Source organism: Aedes albopictus, chromosome 1, assembly GCF_035046485.1.
Source record: "Aedes albopictus strain Foshan chromosome 1, AalbF5, whole genome shotgun sequence".
In the NCBI taxonomy this organism is placed as follows: domain Eukaryota; kingdom Metazoa; phylum Arthropoda; class Insecta; order Diptera; family Culicidae; genus Aedes; species Aedes albopictus.
This window is the reverse complement of record NC_085136.1, coordinates 181,137,940-181,146,880: the sequence shown is the minus strand read 5'-3', so window position 1 is coordinate 181,146,880 and position 8,941 is coordinate 181,137,940. Positions and strand designations below refer to the sequence as shown.

The window sequence follows — 8,941 nt, the reverse complement described above, 5'->3', positions numbered from 1 at the left end:
ATCGAGCAGGAGACCTGTCAAACGTGCTTTAAAGCATTGCTCGTCGGCATCATCGTCATGATTGGATGATCATCATCGACAACAACAATCATCACACTTCGTATCTTTGCTTATAGTATCTTTAGCTAAAACCATCACTAGAATTTTTTATTTAATTTTTTTTTCGCAAGTTAACGAGTGAATCGCAACGAAAAAAATACCTGATTAATTATTGAGTTTTGTATTGCTTTTACGACATCTTTTGAGCCTATTTTGGCTCAAATTTCTCATATCTTCAATTTATCGAACAAGTACCGTTTCAAAAATTACACGATATAGTCTATTTTATGAGGCTAGTCAAAAGACAGAACTCCGCGCTCTGATGTTTACGTTTTCAATCATCATCCGATTGATGATGGTTAATGACTGCGCGCAAGCCAAGCGTAGCTTTTCAAACAGGCTAAAACAAAAATGAGATTTTTTTATTCAAATTCTTTTCAGCTCTAAACGAGTCATTCGCAACGAAAAAAATACCTGATAAATTATTGAGTTTCGTATTGCTTCTTCGCCTGCTTTTGAGCCTTTTTTTGCACAAATTTCTAATATCTCCAATTTGTCGAACAAGTACCTTTTCAAAAACTACACGAGATTCCAGCAAAACAAACGTGCGTGGAATTCTGTCAGTTGACGCCGCTGCTGCGATCAGCTGTTCTGAAACGTCTGGTAAAATGGCTTATTGATTGATGCACCAAGCGGTAAGAAGAAGAGTTTTGACATCCAAGCGGTGTGCCGTTTACATCCATCGACCAATCAGCGACGAGGATCTAATCGACGGCACACCGCTTGGATGTCAAAACTTCTTCTTCTTTTCGCTTGGTGCATCAATCAATAGGATTTGTTGTCATTAAAGATACTATAAGCAAAGATACGAAGTGTGATGATTGTTGTTGTCGATGATGATCATCCAATCATGACGATGATGCCGACGAGCAATGCTTTAAAGCACGTTTGACAGGTCTCCTGCTCGATTGGAATGACATTGACAGAAAATTTTGAATTCCAATTGGAACATTTCGTGTCTTTGCATATAGTGTCTTTAGTTGTCATCAGGAAAGGTTTCACACGCATGCACACGCTATACGCTAAGAAAAAGTTACTCTAAAATGAGTAAGATTCACACAAAACTGGGCATTATGGGTAGTACGGGTAGTACGTATAGACACTACACTGAAATAAATTTTGTTGTTGTTTCCACCGAATCCATGGTAAAATTAAGAACTGTACCGCACTGTACCAACAATTTTCAACCGAATGCAAAATTCTGTTAATTGTACTGAAACATTGTCAATATTACCATGCGTGAAGTACCATTGACTAAAAACATTCTTGATGTTACTATTTTGACATTGTATTTTTGACCATGTTTATCTAAGACGCGCAACATTCAAGTCTACATGGTCGAAATTACAATACCCAAATAGTAGAACCAAGAATGTTTTTAGTCAACAGTAATACACGCATGGTAATATTGACAATGTTTCAGTACAATTAACAGAATTTTGAATTCGGTTGAAAATTCTAGATTGAGTTTAAATAAGGGCGAAAGTAACACGAGAGAGTTCTCTTCATCGACTCTCTCTTCTGCAAATTAAAGTGACAAGATGCAAATTCAATCGAACTTTTTTACACTTAGACGCTAGATTGCATCGCAACCTAGCGATTTATGACCAAAAAGTTCAACAATACTTGCATCTTGTCACTTTAATTTGAAGAAGAGAGAGTCGATGAAGAGAACTCTCTCATGTTACTTTCGCCCTTATTTAAACTCAATCTACAACTGTTGGTACAGTTCTTAATTCTATCATGGATTCGGTGGAAACGACAACAAAATTTATTTCAGTGTATAGATAGGCCTTTTCAGCTGACAGCACGCTAGTTTGAAAATACCCATTAATGGGTACTAATGGGTATTAATGGGTAATTAAACCTCATTATTTCTGTGACGATATTGCAGGTTGAGGTTAGGGCATTCGGAAAAACTTTTTAAAGATGAAAAGCAGAAAAGATAAACAACTGTAGTATTCGCGACTACGAAGTTGCAGAATGTGCGTGAAGGTTTACGTGAGAAAAAACGAGAGGGAAATATTTTTTGCTTTTTTTTCACGCACATTCTGACAGTTCCTTACGAGGTTTTTCATTAGAGCGACAAAGAGTTGGAATCTCTTTTACCTTCGTAGTCGCGAATTGGAACTGTATATTTATTTCGTAATATAAGGTACAAGTCAATTTATATCTTACTAGCTGTATACCCGGCAAACTTTGTCTTGCCTACTGCGTTTTTTGTCGTTTCAAGTTTCTAGGCAAGACCAAATCCCTGGTCAAAATGTATGGATCGATTTTCAAAAACTCTATTTTTCCATGTTTTTTGCCTCATAAACCTTCCTTGGGTGAAAACTAACAGAACAAAACTAAGACGACCAAAATCGTACCCTCGGTTTGCAAGTTATGCGCGGTCCTACGTATGCCACTGCATTTTTAGATTACTTAATTATCCTTCACTTCTGGCATCTGACTAACAATATTCATGGAATCGGCATCGGGAGCCCACACTTCCGGAACTTGGTCATCCAACTGCAATAAATAAACATATATTGATAAACATCAGAATAACCAATGTGGATATACCTACATATTACCGAGTGATTTACACTATCTTCCGGGGCTCCGTTGTAGTTTTCTGATGGCACAATTCTTCACTAAACTAAATATTCTTCTTGTGAAAAACGAAAAGTCCAACATGATTTTGAAGATGGCGACGTTATTTGACGAACTTATAGGGAACGTCCATAAATTACGTCACGCTTTTAGGGGGGTGGGGGGGTTCAGTAAAGTGTGACAACCCATACAAAAATTTGAGAGGTCTCATACAAAAAATGTGACATAGGGGGGAGGGGGGGTTGAAAATTGGCAATTTTTGCGTGACGTAATTTATGGACGCTCCCATACATGGGTGTTATTTACCCATTGTAAGGTTGGCCAGGAAGTATTCCAAAATGTGGCAAAAACACTTATTATTTGAAGCTCGGAAAACACCCATTATTTGACAGCTTAGTACCGAAGTAAAAAATGGGTACCTAAGACCCATTTAATGGGTATTTCCAAACTAGCGTGAGGTTCCTGTATAGGGCACTGCATGCAATTCTCTCCTTCTCTTTCACTCTTACAGAAATTTTGTAAACAACAAGGCCAAGAAACGTCAAAACCTCATACAAAATCAAAACAATGCAGTGCCCTATGCCACTGTTTACAACTGCTGAACAAAGGGGTAAACGCTAAACTGTCATTTTCATATACACGCTCGTTGAAATCTAAAAATGAGTAGATTTCTACTCAGTTGCTTACTTTTCAAAAAAATGTCAAAAGTGAGTGACAGTGTTTTTCGTAAGTGAGTTGATTTCTACTCTGTTTGCCAAAATTAGCCTTTTACTCACCTATGAGTAGTCTCAAAATTAATTCCACTCACTCTAACGGAAATATCTTAGAAGAATTTGGAAAAACTTTTGCCAGGGTTAAGCTATTTCAAATATTTTTGAACTTTGTGAGATAAATGTAGTGCATTTTACCGCTAAATTCTTGAAACATCGGTAGAAAATGTAGGTTTGAAAAGTAAGTATGGATATTATTAATTTGACATCGAAACTTGAAATGTAACTTCTAAACTAGATTTTCCAAACCACCATTTACCGTCTAGGGCTACGCATCCCGGGAACTTCCTTTTTGGAAAGAGGCTTCTGGCAGCTGATCGATATGGTGCTGGGGCTGCTGACCATGGAACTTCCTGTTACATCAGGTGAATTAGATGCCGATGATAATCAGCAAAAGCCGAGGCAAAAGGTGAACGGAGTAGAAACCATCCAAGGAACCATCACATGGGAGAACTTAATTAGCATCCAGACCAGATAATTTTATGGCTCAAGTGGATTGTTAATATTTATCGCCTTTAATTTTGTATTAAGTGCAAGATTTGTAAAATGGTTTTATGTACAAATAAAATGTGTACTCTACTTTTTTATTATTACGAATTTGCCATTTTTCTGTGAGAAAATAAAAAAAAGAAGAACCTGAATAAATCTACAAAAGTGAGTAGAAATCGACTCAGTTTGCTAAATTCTTGTAAAATAAAAGTGAGTAAAAGCTACTCTAATTTGAAGAAAAACCAATTTTACTCTAAAATGAGTAACTGCCCAAGTAACCACAAGCATTATAACATTGCACGAATTAGACTGAATATCAACCTTTGCAATGCGAAATGCAGTAATTCCACACTTGTCATGCAATAATCCTTTAGATTGGCATTATCAGTGTGACGATGCATTGCATTTTTCTTTACATTCGGGTTTATTAAAAGGTGATATAAGATAATTCAATAATTCAACACTGCAAAAACTGAATAAATGCAATGTACAAACTAGCAAAGTTTGCTCTAACAATACAATTATAAAAGCTTGACTCTAATGGTAAACAAATGAAATCAAGAAGATTGAACAACTTTACGGTCAACTCTACTGCCCATGATCGCATATCAGTCCCATCTTTGCTGGGTTTCCTATTCATATGGGACAATTATGCGATCATAGGCAGTCTAGCGGTCTTCAACATTTCTGGTTTGACTAGCGACCAACTGATTCCCCGTTTGAGCCACCGATCGACGACAGCAAAACCTATTTAGAGATGAACTTTTCTCTTTTCTGTAGGCTGCTATCACATGCCAATAACGATGGAAATCACAATTAGCATATGAGCAGTGTGCGAAGGGTGTTTTAATCGAGGTTTTAATTTTCTTATGTTGACTAAATATCTTCTAAAATGTATTATGTATTCAGTAATTTATCGGAATGAGATAACTTACTGTATTCTATTACATATGACATAGTCGTTTTACCCTCTACTACAATGATTGGGACAGAAGAACAGGTTCCTTTTAGTGAATCAAATATCTGTTGTTATCATTGCAGCAGAAACGGTCCAAGGCGCCAGCGCGAATGGAACTCATCTAGCGGTCTTCAACACTTCTGGTTCGACTCCCGACCCGACGACAAAAAATAATGGTTAAAACATTCATGTGTGGGGGCATCAGTACCGTCGATAACGAAACGGTGCTAAAAATAGATTTTTGTTTTGGTTTTTCGTGTTGAACGTATCAAGCATGTGGAATGCAAATGTACAGCACATGCATTTATATTACTTTAGCAATGGCTGTCAGCGTGCTGCAATAAGTGGCACTAATTTGATTTTAGTGGGGCCCTTTTCGACTTTAATATTGCTTCAATGAGGTGTATAAAGTAATGCAGCATAATATTCATAATTTTAATCTATATATATCTATATATATAAAAATGAATTTCTGTCTGTCTGTCTGTCTGTCTGTCTGTCTGTCTGTCTGTCTGACCGCTATGCATTCGGAAACTACTAAACCGATCGGTGTGAAATTTTGTATGTGGGTGCTGCCGGGGCCGAGGAAGGTTCTTAGCTTGGTGTGGGATCTCTCCGGTCTCTGGAACGGGGGGCTCCCATACAAATGACCTTGCGGGGCACTTCGCTATGGAGCTGCCACAAACACGTTAAAAATGATCTAGAATGCCGTGCTTAGAAATCATTCCTCAGCATTTGACAACAAGCCCTCTTCCGACTGCGAGTCTCTGAACATTTCAATAATTTGTGCAAAAACGGGTATTTAAGCTATGCAAAGCTTACAATTGCAGAGGTTTTGGATGGTGTGTGAAGAATTCAGTCTTATATCTCGAGTTGAATCGTGAATTGTTCGACTCCACAGAAGACGGGCAGTTGATCCAAGAGAATTGCGTGGGGAAGTGAATTGAGCCCGGTTCTCGGCCCTAAAGTTTGCCATAGTGTCCCCCTTAACCACAGCTTATGCAAACAATGCAGGTAAATGAACCTTGATGAGAGTTTTTACGTGTCTCAAATTGCTCTAAACATTGCAATTGCTTATCAATTTCTGATGATTAAGTATCCAATTATTTTCGATTGTTTTATCAATTTTGAAAATTTATTGCCGTTAGTACAAATCGCAAAAAATAATGGAACAATATAACAGAAAACATAGGTATTATTTCACGAATATTTCTACATTTCTAGACTAAGGTCATAAGTTGTTGAATTCAATCGCGAATTTCCATGTTTAACAAATGTTGAGTGTTTGCACTGCAAAAGCAATCAGTTCTTCGCAACAAACACAAGGGGGAGGGGTTAGGTGTTAACCACCATTACCGACGCTCCATACACTAGGCGCCCCTCCGCTTTTTGCAAAATTGGGAAAAAACCCTCCCTTGGCACCACTTCTGTGCACGGGAATGCTTCGCAATATGTAGTACGCGGAAAAATTAATTCTTTGCACACAACTTCTTCCCACTTTAAATACACCCACCTCAATTTCTATGTTTTCTTTTAACCGATTCAGTTGATTTTTTATTAGGTAAGCTTTTGTCGCAACTACACCCAAACATATATTGTCGCGCTTATCTTTTATTAGAGTCCTGCGGCGGTCGTACGCTCGCATGGCATACCACCGCATGACAGTCGCAAGGCAAAACAAAAGAAAAAGTGTTCCCGCCAAAAACAAAAGCACGTGGGTCTCGCGAAGTGACAGATGTTTTTGAATGTATTTGTGACGAACGGCAAGAGTAGCTCAGTGGAATGAGTGTTGTTGCTGTCAAACCCCATATAGTGAAATTATATACTTTTAAATCTGGTGACGCTGTTATGATTAGTGACTGTCGCGCTGATATCAGAAGCCAGAGGCAGATAATCGCCATATTCTGATTTTCTTGAGAGGCATAATATCAAAAGTATGTAAGGCAGCCACGTTTCCATGACCTCAACTGCTCAACTCACTTCATTTGAAATTTTTCATATTTTTTTTTTGCGAGAAAACTGCTGAAATTAACACCAAAAATATGTTTTACTTTTCAGTAAAGATTTTTCTTTCGAATGACAATGCTGTGCAGTTTGTGGCGATAGAACTAAAAACTCTGTAAGAGATTTGTTATTTTTTTTGCAAGTTACACTGGTAAGGAGTTGGTTAGAAAATCGTCACCAATATTACCTTCTTTTAAAAATATGCTGTTTTTTCACATTACATTGTTATGCAGGAGTGAACCGGCTGGTATACCATTTCGCCGAATACCATTTCGCGGAAAGAATTTTCGCGGAATGTACTTTTTCGTGGAATACCATTGCACGGAACTTTATATTTTGCAAAATATAATGGAATAACAAATAATTTTCTCTGCTAAACTTTACTGGCCCCAGAACGGATTCATCCGCAATTAGAATCACCTTAGTTCTAAGATTATACTAATAGATGTTGAATCTGATACCTTTCTGAATAACAATATGCCTTCTTCGATTCGTAAGTTGTCCTGAAGAATACTGAACGTCAGGTCAAAGGCCATTAAGCCAAATGTCGTTAGATCGAAAGGAAGTAAGGCCGAATGGACATTAGGCGTAATTATCAACAAGCAATCGTTGTCACATAGATTTTACTTTCCAGCGTTTATATTGGCTAACTTCATCAGAGATGTTTCCTACTTAAAAATAAAGCTGTTCTTCCCAGTAACCGAATTGCTTAGTTTTCCTTCATTTGCCATTTTACATCAAAGGCTATTCAAAGCTATAGAAGATTTTAGCTTCTTTTGAAAATAGGCTGTTCTTTCAAATAACACTGTTGAAAATTTAGGCTAACGACCAAAATGTTCACTTCATCTGAGATTTTTCCTTCTGTCAATAACGTCAATAATGAGCTATTTTTTTTAGAGTAATACTGTTAGTGTGTGTGTTTTTTTTTTTTGTGGCCAGGCAGGTAATTAAACAGATATCCACATCTGAGATATTTTCCTTCTTTTAAGAAAAAGTTGTTTATTCAAAGGTTGCAGTAATACCGTAATACAGTGTCATTTTATTCGTATGAGTTTTTTTCCTTTATATAATAGGCAGATCTTTAGATCAAATAGGTCAAACATCTATTCAGGCCAATGATTATTGGGCCTCATGTTAATTTAGCCTAATGTTCCAGCACCATAATTTGGAACCGAATCTGCTTCTCAGCTTCTACGTTTTCTCTCTTTTTGATTGGAGGCATTATATGTTGAAATGTTGCTTCCGCGAAATGTTAAACAATTGTGAGAAATCTCTTTAAAAAAAAAACGATAAAATTTTGCAGCCAATTGTAGTACAAACTGTGTATTTCACAAATGAAGCCCAGTTTTTGAAAGCAATCGCTCAAGAAATTTATTGATCGTTTCCTTGCAGAAACTTTCTACAGTGACTACCATTTGAATTGTCATTTCTTTGCAGTTGCGTACTGCGATCGAAGAAAATCAATTTGGTAGGCGATTCAGGCAAGGAATTTCAGGAAAATAAAAATCGCGAAATTCCTAAAATTTTTAACGAGATGATAATAGTTGTTTAATATCATTTTAAATGGGCAATACAAGGTTTGCCGGGTCAGCTAGTTATCAATATATAGCAAAATTGATGCACTTATATACGGCTTCGTGGTTACTTGGGTGCTCTTTACTCTTTTTTGAGCTGTTCCACTTTGTACCAAAGTGAGTCGAATTCTACTCACTTTAGAGTAGTTTTCAACGAGCGTGATATATGAACCGTGTAGGACCAAAGTATCTTAATACCAAGGTAAGAGATTCCCGCTAGTATTCACGGATTAGTACACGCAGAGAAAACAGCATAGTTTGAAACAACCAAAACGTTGGTTGTTTTTCAAACTGGAAATTTAGTTATTCCGAATTATGAATTTGCTTTTCCAAACTAATCGTTTTGTTTGAGACAACCTATTCGGTTTTGTTGTTGCGAACTAGGATTGTCAACATTTGTTTGGGCAAAAACAAACCAAAATATTGATTGCTTTCTACCAAGGAGCACCTTG

The 8,941-nt window shown here is 37.1% G+C and overlaps 1 long non-coding RNA gene across 1 annotated transcript; it reads right to left on the bottom strand.

Moving 5' to 3' along the window:
• Nucleotides 1-2,045: 2,045 nt before the first annotated feature.
• LOC115258024 (uncharacterized) lies at nucleotides 2,046-2,811 on the bottom strand. The gene is made up of 2 exons (XR_003893462.2): nucleotides 2,669-2,811; nucleotides 2,046-2,610 (listed from the first exon to the last, which is right to left on the bottom strand). It is a non-coding gene; the product is annotated as an uncharacterized LOC115258024 (long non-coding RNA).
• Nucleotides 2,812-8,941: the final 6,130 nt, after the last annotated feature.